Below are 9,523 nucleotides of genomic sequence, written 5' to 3' on the forward strand. Positions count from 1 at the left end.
TAATTATTATCATCTTCCTTTGTGGTACCTCATGTTTCCACTTTTACTCTCCTCTACTCTTTATTTTAGTATTCAAATATTTCATTTTTGATAAAAGATTAAAATGAAAATTTTGAAACTTAATTGACCAAATAAAAAACTAAATCAAATGTGAAATTTAAAATAAATATTTTACCATCATGTACTCCTTGAAGTGATTGTCACCTTATAAGTATAAGTGTTTATGAAGTATGGGGAAAGATCGAGATTCAGGTATTTAGGGTGCGTTTGTTTCAACAGTAAAGCAATTCCAGAAAATGTTTTCAGGAAAAGAAAATATTTTCGGGAAAGGAAAATATTTTTAGATGTTTGGTGGCATTTTAAAAAATACTTTGGAAAATATTTTCAGGTGTTTGGTTGTCATCTTGAAAATATTATAGAAAATGCATTTTGTATTTGTTGCTCACATTTTCTCAGCTTCCAAACAAATATTATTTCGTGATACAGAACAACAAAAACCCAAAAAAAAAAAAAAAAAACTCATAAAATTTTCTCCATTCAAATCAACAAAAGCCAAATCGGTCAGAGAAGAACGAAGACAAAGAGAGAGAGAAAGGCGACTGGCGATGGCGAAGGGGAAATCGCGCCGGCTCGGCGCGGCGCGGCGAAGGCGAAGGCGCGATCGGCGAAGGCGCGCTCGGCGAAGGCGCGATCGGCGAAGGCAAAGGCGTGATCGACGAAGGCGAAGGCGCGAATCAGATCGGCGATGGCGAAGGCGTGATCTCGCCAGTGCTGGGGTGTGACGAGACCGGTGCGATCTGGGGTTGGAGCCAGTGGTGGGGTGCGACTCGCCGGTGCTTGGCGTGATCTTCTCTCTCTCTCTCTCTCTCTCTCTCTCTCTCTCTCTCTCTCTCTCTCTCTCTCTCTCTCTCTCTCTCTCTCTCTCTCTCTCTCTCTCTCTCTCTTTGCAAGTCTGTGAGCCCGAAAATCATTTGAAGTGAAAATAAGAACGGAAATGGTTTTACAGGGTTTTGGGGCATGATTTACAGTCAACGGAAATCATTTTCCGTTTGACTGAATTTTCCAAGACAACCAAACACGCCCAGTGGTGTAAAATTTTTTTCGGAAACTATTTACTGCTGAAACAAACGCAGCCTTAAAATGAAACTTTACATACATATATACTTAGGTTAAGACTAGAGTAAAATTTTGAATTTCTATTTTATATAAAAAAAAATTAAAAATTTTGAAACATAAATAATTGAATTTGAAGATTCAAAATAAAAATTTGGAAACATATCATCTCAATATCAATTTATCAAACATGAATGGATTAAAAAAAAAAAAATTAGCATATAAAGGATTAAAACGAAAATAATAACTCGTAGACTTTTGTGAAATAGATGGTGTACTTTAGTCCTTTCACAGAGCGTTGTCCACGTGTGGAGATGTTTGGGATTTGATTCTTTTATATCAACCCACCCCAATCTGACATGTATAAGCAATTTTTTATGGTGAAACAGATGGTGTAGGAATATTCTGTCTGGAAAAAGTCCGGCCCGATATCTGAGTTTCACTTTCAGTGTCCTACGTCAATTTCTAGCGTATACAACTAATACAACGACAATTGTACTTCTAAGACAATTCAAAGAAATTTTAGGAATATCCTTGAGCGATTTCTAGTTAATTTAATTAGTAAATTTTTTGATAGTTGTATAAAAAATTATGGTTCAATTTTTACTTACTCCAAAAATTGATTGATGTTTTACTTTAATGATAAATAACTATTATCAAAAGCAGATACCATAAATTAAAACTCTCTAAAAAAAATTGTTTTATGTTTTATTTTTTTGTTTGGTTTAATTTTGTTTTGTTTAGTTGAATTGTCCATCCACTCTAATAAATTGTAAAAAAAAAAAATGATGACAAACTGAAAATTATAAATTGAAATTTTTTGAAATATATAAAATTATTTCGTTTATACATTCAAAATATACCTCCATTCAAATATATATTAATCTTTCTATAATAAAAAATGTAAGGACACAATTAATACCTAAACCCAAAATAAGAAAGGCAATAGGCGCAACGAATCCAATACAATGAATTTATATAGAATAGATTTGAAATCTAGGTCTTAATGAGCTTGTAAGTCAATTATAATGGGTCATGATCACAATAAAGCAATTTTGTATAAAGTAAATTGTTCTCGGACTCAATCCAAGGAGACTAATTCTTCTTTATATGTGTCCCTCCCTAATGACAAGTTACCAATATTGTTTCTCTGTCTCTAGTATTTTTTTCTTCTCTTTCTCTTTTCATCTCTCTTTCTCAGCGACCCTCTTCTACTTTGTACCTCCTTCCCGTTCTCATTTCCTCCTTCCACGTGTAGGTCAAGATTGCTAGTGCTAATACTTGTCCCATCCACACATTCCTGAAGTCTTTAGGTAGTAGTTATAAGGCTATTCCTTTGCTTTGTGCTCCCATGAAACATATCATCATCAATAGAACCTCTTGAAAGATCATTCTGGATAATAGGACGTACCATCTGACATTTACTTCACTTAGCCGAGAAGAAACCCCTCCTCAGTGTGCATGGAAACCTTTTAAAGCCTCCCGTGAGAATGTAGGAATTTCTCACATTTTCTTTGCGGACGACTTAATCTTGTTTGCAAAGGTGGAGGAGAAAGCACGTAAGGCTATATTAGAAGTCCTTGACAGATTTTTGTGAGGAGTTAGGATAGAAAGTGAGTCATGAAAAATCAAAGATTTATTTTACCCCAGATGTCCAAGCTATAGTTTAAAAGGAAATTTGTGTCAGGTTGGGAATTCAAGCTATGACAAATATTGGCATGTACCTTGGCTTTCCTATCAATCATAAAGGGGCAGCAAGAAATCGTTTAAACTTCATTGCCGAGAGGGTGATAAATATACTCGCGGGTTCAAAAGCAAAGTTTTCATCATTTGCAAGGAGATATGTCTTGGTAAAATCGGTTATGTTTGCAATACCAAATTATGTGATGCAAGGGGCTGCGCTCCTAGTCCACCTTTGCGATAAAATGGATAAGATCAGCCAAGATTTCCTTTGGGGATCCACTAGTGAAAAGAAGAAGCTACACCTGGTCGGGTGGAATAAGATTATAAAGCCTAAGGAGGAGGGAGGTCTTGGGATTCTGGCAGCGAGGGCAAAGAATATAGTGATACTTGCCAAGCTAAATTGGAGAATGAATCAAGAAAATGAAGCATTGTAGGCCAAAGAAATACTAGAAAAATATTGCTCCTCGGATAGAAGAAGATCTAGAGACCTAGGCAAACTCCCTGCTTCATCTAATTAGAAAGCTATCAAGGTAGGTTTCCAAACCTTCGCTGAAGGTATATGCTAGGGTGTGGGAGAGGGTAGCAAGATTAAGGTCTGGTCTGATTGCTAGATCAGAGGTGAATCACTGAGAGAGATGATTGAAGGACCGTTGATGCAACAAGAGAATGATATGATGCTCTTTGAAATCCTCCTCGGGCAAGGGCAGGGATGGAAGTGGGATGCTTTATCCTTTGAGATACCCCCTGGTGTTAAGGATAGGGTAAGAACCATTCTGCAGAATCAGGTTGGCAGAAGGGAGGACTTAATTATGTGGAAATATTCTAAGGATGAGAAATTTTCCGCTAAATCAACTTATGCTCCCTTCTAGGGACAATGGATTTGGAAGTTGGATGTTTTGCCAAAAAATTTCAACTTTCCTTGGTTGTGTATGCACAATAGTGTCCCGATGAAAAACACGTTAGCATCAAGGGGTATCATTGCTGAAAGTATACACCCTTTGTGTAAGAGACTTCTTGGAACGATCAGGCATCTATTAAAGGAGTGTATTTATGCTTGAGAATTCTGGCATAAGATCACTATTCCCCCTACAATAGTTAATTCATTTATCACTGCAGATGATGTTAATTCTTGGCTTCGGGAAAACTGTCACAGTAAGGCATCACATCATTCTTCGGTTCCTTGGAAATATGTCTTTCCCTTTGTGATATGGGAGCTATGGAAGCACAAAAATAAAGTGGTATTTGATAACACCACTCTAAACCCCAACCTACATGGGTGGCGCATCAGTCAAGATATGGAGTATTATTATTGTGTGGGGAAAATAAAAAAACCAGAGGAACATGGTAGTCATTCTTGTACGTTAGGGAAAGCCTTCCCCTAATTGGTACAAATTAAATACTAATGGGCCCTCGTGTGGGAATCCGTGGAAGGTTGGAGGAGGTGGAGTTATAAGAGATAGTGCGTGTAACCGGATCAAGGGATTTACAAGATCCATTGGGTTTACAACAAGCATCGTAATAGAATTTTGGGTCCTCAAGGATGGACTTCAACTGGCCACCTAGCTCGATGTACAAAACCTTGAAGTTGAGCTTGACGAAAAAATTATTGTAGACTTAATTACTTCCAGGAAGTGCCCTAACGCATCATACTCCTCGTTGCTGATTGATTGCAGGTTTTTGTTGGACAAGATCCCTCATACCAAGGTGAAGCATGTGTATCGGGAGGCAAATAAATGTGTTGATGCTCTACCTAGGGAAGGATGTAATTTACAAGAAGAATTTGTAATTTTTGATACCTCCCCCTCTGATGATATTTCAGCCTTAGTGTACTCGGATGGGAGTAGGGAAAGCTTTTTTAGGCTTACAACTGCTAACTTAGCCATTTTGACCTCTTAGTTTAATGAAATTTCCCTTCACCCAAAAAAAAAAATGATGAAAAGTAAGGCCTTTTTCTGTCAAAATTAAAATTAGAATTAATAGTTTTTGAGACAAATTCATTATCGAAATATATTTTTCAATAACTAAATTCCAACATTGCCAAGAGAGATAGTGATTATCTAAAATATGATATTTATTCTGATAATGGTTGTTTCGATTTTTTAGAATTAAAAGTTTTAAAATACATTTTATAAATATATGAAAACAATCCGATCAATGTATTAAACTATGTGGAAATGTTGGATTATTTTTTCTAATTTAAATATCACTTATAATATATAAAGTAACAATACATTTTACATTTGTATTTGGTCACAAAATGTGTTGAGTTGGTCCTATTTTTGTGGATCGTGAACTTAAACAAGGTTTAAAAAGAATCTATTTGAAATTGAATTGAGATATTCAATAGAAATGACACTGTTTAGAATTACAAGTTTTTTAAACCTTTTTATTTTATATTTAAAATATTCTACGATATGAAAAAGCTTCATTGAAATGAAGTGATATTTTGCATGAAGACATTTAACATGGCAATAACATGGTTAATATTTCTTGATTTTGGCATGATTATAATGGTATTAGTACAAAGAAACCAATTCAATCAAGTCTAATATATATATCAAATTGATGGTTTTTTGGCAAAGGAGTGTTCATAAGTACCACGATTGAGATGTTGGAAGAAACTAATCTCATTCCTCTAATAAAAAGATTTTTGCCATCTTTGATTAATAAATTGACATTTTTGGCATTAACAACTCATGAAGGTAGCATCTATGACATTAACATACTCAAAGATGCCATTATAGGCACTTAACTCTCTTAGACACCAGAGCTTTTGCTAACAATAGAACTAGATAGTGTATGGGGACTAATCAATTCACCAATCTGCCGAGACATTTCTTTCAAAGAATTTGCTAAAAGACTTCTAAAATGACGGGTAAAAAATAACATTCCCATAATTAGTAATTTTGAATTTATATAGAAGTAGAGAAATGCTTTCTCGGTTACAAGAGGGAAAGGAAGGAATTAAACGAGTTTTATCACCACCATCATACATGCAAAACCATGGCTTTTATCAATTATGAATTTATAAGTTTCTTAACGAAGAAAAGTACATACAAATGTATATAAGAATATATAACAATGTGGGGCAAACCTAAATATTTTTTTATTTTTTAAATTTTAATACCAAATCCAAAAAGAAAGCAAAACGTAGGCAACTGTGCATGTATTAGACAAGAAAGAACTACCTTGTTTCTAATAAAAAAAGAAAGCACCACCTCCCAAAGCTCATTCTGAGTCTGTTTGTGCACAACTTTTCTTTACGGGTTTTGTTTCATGACTCTTACTTTAGAATAATAAGTAAAAACAAATAAAACTTGGGTTCTCAATGTTTGGTGGTGATTTTTGATGTAGTCTAGGTTGGGGGCCAAAATGGCCAAATATCACAATTTTCAAAAATTTGTAGCAAAAAAACACTGTTTCGGAACTAAATAGGGACATATCACTTTTCTAGAACTCGAGTTTCAGAAACACGAGTTCCAAATGGTACTCAAGTTTATGAAACTTGAGTACCTCATTAGTTCTGCCACCATGGCACTGCTGAGCTGGAATTTGTGCGATTAAAAAAAAATAATGTGGTACTTGAGCTTGGTAAACTCGAGTTCCTTACAACACAGTACTCGAGTATACCAAGCTCGAGTACCTATTATAAATAAAATTATGTTTATGTTTATTTCTACGGTTCCCGAGCTCACTAAACTCAAGTACCTTGTAAGGAACTTGAGTTTAATAAACTAGAGCTCCTTATAACTTTTTTTTTGTTGGGATAATCGACAAATAAACATAAACATAAAAAGAAAGTTTTTTATGTTTTTATTCACTTAAATAGAAGCATTGTAAAATATAGAGATTTTAATTTTAAAATATGAATTAATTTCTACATTAATTAAAATTGTTCATTGTTTTCTTATAAAAATTGTTCACTGTTTTTTATATAAACTATTTCTACGATTTTGCATAAAACTATTTTCTGTTCAGCATTATTTAAAAAATTGTTCACTCTTTTTCTGCATAAATTATTTTCTGTTCACTATTTAAAAAATTGTTCACTATTTTCTCATAAAACACCTAGTGATATCGTGTTTTTAAAATTTAAATGTCAAATCTGAACGTTTTTTCATGTTTGAATTTCACAATAATTGAATCTATTTTTCTGCATTGATAAAATCTATTTTTACATTAATAAAATTTACTCTCTGCACATCATGTTTACTGTATATTCGAATCTACTTACTGCATTCATAAAATCTGTTTTCTGCATTAATTAAAACTGTTCATTGTTTTCTCATAAAATTGTTCACAGTTTTCTGCATGAACTATTTCTAACATTCTGCATAAAATTATTTTATGTTCAGTATTATTTAAAAAATTGTTTGCTCACTTTTCTGCGTAAATTATCCTCTGTTCACAGCATAAATTGTTCTCTGTCACATTGATAGAATCATGGTAGAATTTGTAAAGTTTTTGAATTCCAGTCACCCTGATCATCACGGCTACTCTTATACCACTACTCAGCAAGAGCATAAAGGTGAACAGAAAAAAGTTTGTTTTATTATATATGCTTTAAATTTTAAAGATGATTTTCTTATAAAACATTTTAAAAGGACTTTACAAAAAGACATTGACAGAAAGGCTTTGGAATTACATCTTCTTAACACCAGTGCATTTATTGAAGCATCTGGTTGTCCACTCCCTGGCAAGGAGGTTGGAGATTCAAGCTCCACAAAGATAGAATCATAGTCTCCTAAAAGCTATGTTATGGGAACAAGCTTTTCAAAGCTCCACCCTAAGATTCAGCAAAAAAGAGACTTGCCATTAGAACCTTACCCCCTGAAATCCAACAGAATATACTAACCCATAAAGCCATAACAAGTTTTTATGATAGATGGATGTACCTTTTCAAAATATTAGTCTCTACAACATTTATCAAAACAGAAGACATGACAGACGACATATGGCTATTTCATAAACCTATATGGTATGAAAGTTTTAGAGAAGCAGACATAGTTTATGAAGGAACAAGAGACAAATAAAATCCCTATCTGGGATTACTTATCAATACAGAGACAGAAGATCCAGTAATTCGTGATACTTTATGGTTATCTAAAATGCTAGAAGCAGGGTTTATCAGCAAATTAATCATAACTTCTGGAATTTAGATTAGTTTATTTCCCAAAGTCATCAAAGAAGTAGCCACACAGATTGGAGGACTTAATTATATGAAGATCACTATCTGGAGTACTCTTTTAGCTTGGGACAGTAGTTATTATATGGAAGCTTGGCTAGCACACATTTTGGTTCTTATTCATGATTGGGGTTGTATCCTTGAATACAACTAGTCTACTGGAGATACTTATTTACCACTTAATGATCCGGATGCTCTGGCTCAAGAATGGTCTAATTTCACGAGTAATAAGATTTATGAGATACAGAAAGAATTAGACATAGGCTTCTACTTATATAGTTACACAAACAGGATAGTGTATATGGTCCAATACCTTCAGCAAGGAGGCTATTTGGGAAAAGAAATATTGTTAAGGTTCCTATAATGATATAGATTGAAAGACAAACAGATAGATCACTATTTACTAGCGATAGATCACTATTTAATGGCGACAGATCACTATTCACTGGCAACAAATCAGTATTCACCAGCACGCGTGAATAACTTCCAAACAAATCAAGACAGTCCAAACAGATGTTCAAAAGTTACTACTGTTTACTAGCATGCGTAAAAAGAGATCTGATAGATTCCTGAGATTTGAAAGATTCTCAGACAGACGCAGACAAACTATTAAACATCAGTACTAATTTCCATACCACCGACAGATTAACTTGAGTTAAATTTACCTACTCAGGTTACTTTACCATAGTTCATTTCACCTATAAAAGAGACGGACTATGAAGACAGAAGACAAGTTTCTAAGTTTCTAAGATTCTAAGCTTTTAAGTTCCAAGTTTTAGAAAGACTTTTGTACTCTTTTCCCCTCTTGTAATCTTGTAACCTTTCTCTTCAGACAGTTTTATTTTCAAGCTTGTATCAAAGATAGCAGTTTGTTTTCAAGTTTATCAAAGACTGAAGTTTTTATTCAAGTAAGATTTTACTAGTTTCTGTTTTCATATTCCCTACTCCATTTTAACCTTATTTTGAATCTATCTATTTTGCTATTTACTTTCTTTATTATCTATTTTATCATTGTTTATGCTTCAATATTACTGTTGTGCTCTCTTCTAGGTAGTCATTGGTATTAGAGCATCTGGATCATGAAACACCTAATGAACAGTGAATAATTTATGCAGAAAAAATAGTGTACAATTTTCAAATAATGCTGAACAGAAAATAATTTTATGCAAAATGCTAAAAATAATTTATGCAGAAAACAATGAACAATTTTTATGAGAAAACAGTGAACAGTCTTAATTAATGCAGAAAACAGATTTTATAAATGCAGTAAGTAGATTTGAATATATAGTAAACATGATGTAACACTAACTGTGGCATGAGTAGTTTTTTGAAGACATGTCACCAGCCCGCTGTTGTAGCACCAATTGTAGTCATATGAACCATATGCGCCAATAGATGCCACTGTTTCACACGTGCAACTCAATAGCTCGGCATGATTTCACACAATGTCCAGTTACATCATCCACATTCACGTGAATACTTAAATATATGAATAAACGTACCCTAGTGCCAGAGACATAGCATTGTGTCAATTAAATATGA

The sequence above is a fragment of the Castanea sativa genome, chromosome 11 (genome assembly GCF_040712315.1).
Source record: "Castanea sativa cultivar Marrone di Chiusa Pesio chromosome 11, ASM4071231v1".
Lineage (NCBI taxonomy): Eukaryota > Viridiplantae > Streptophyta > Magnoliopsida > Fagales > Fagaceae > Castanea > Castanea sativa.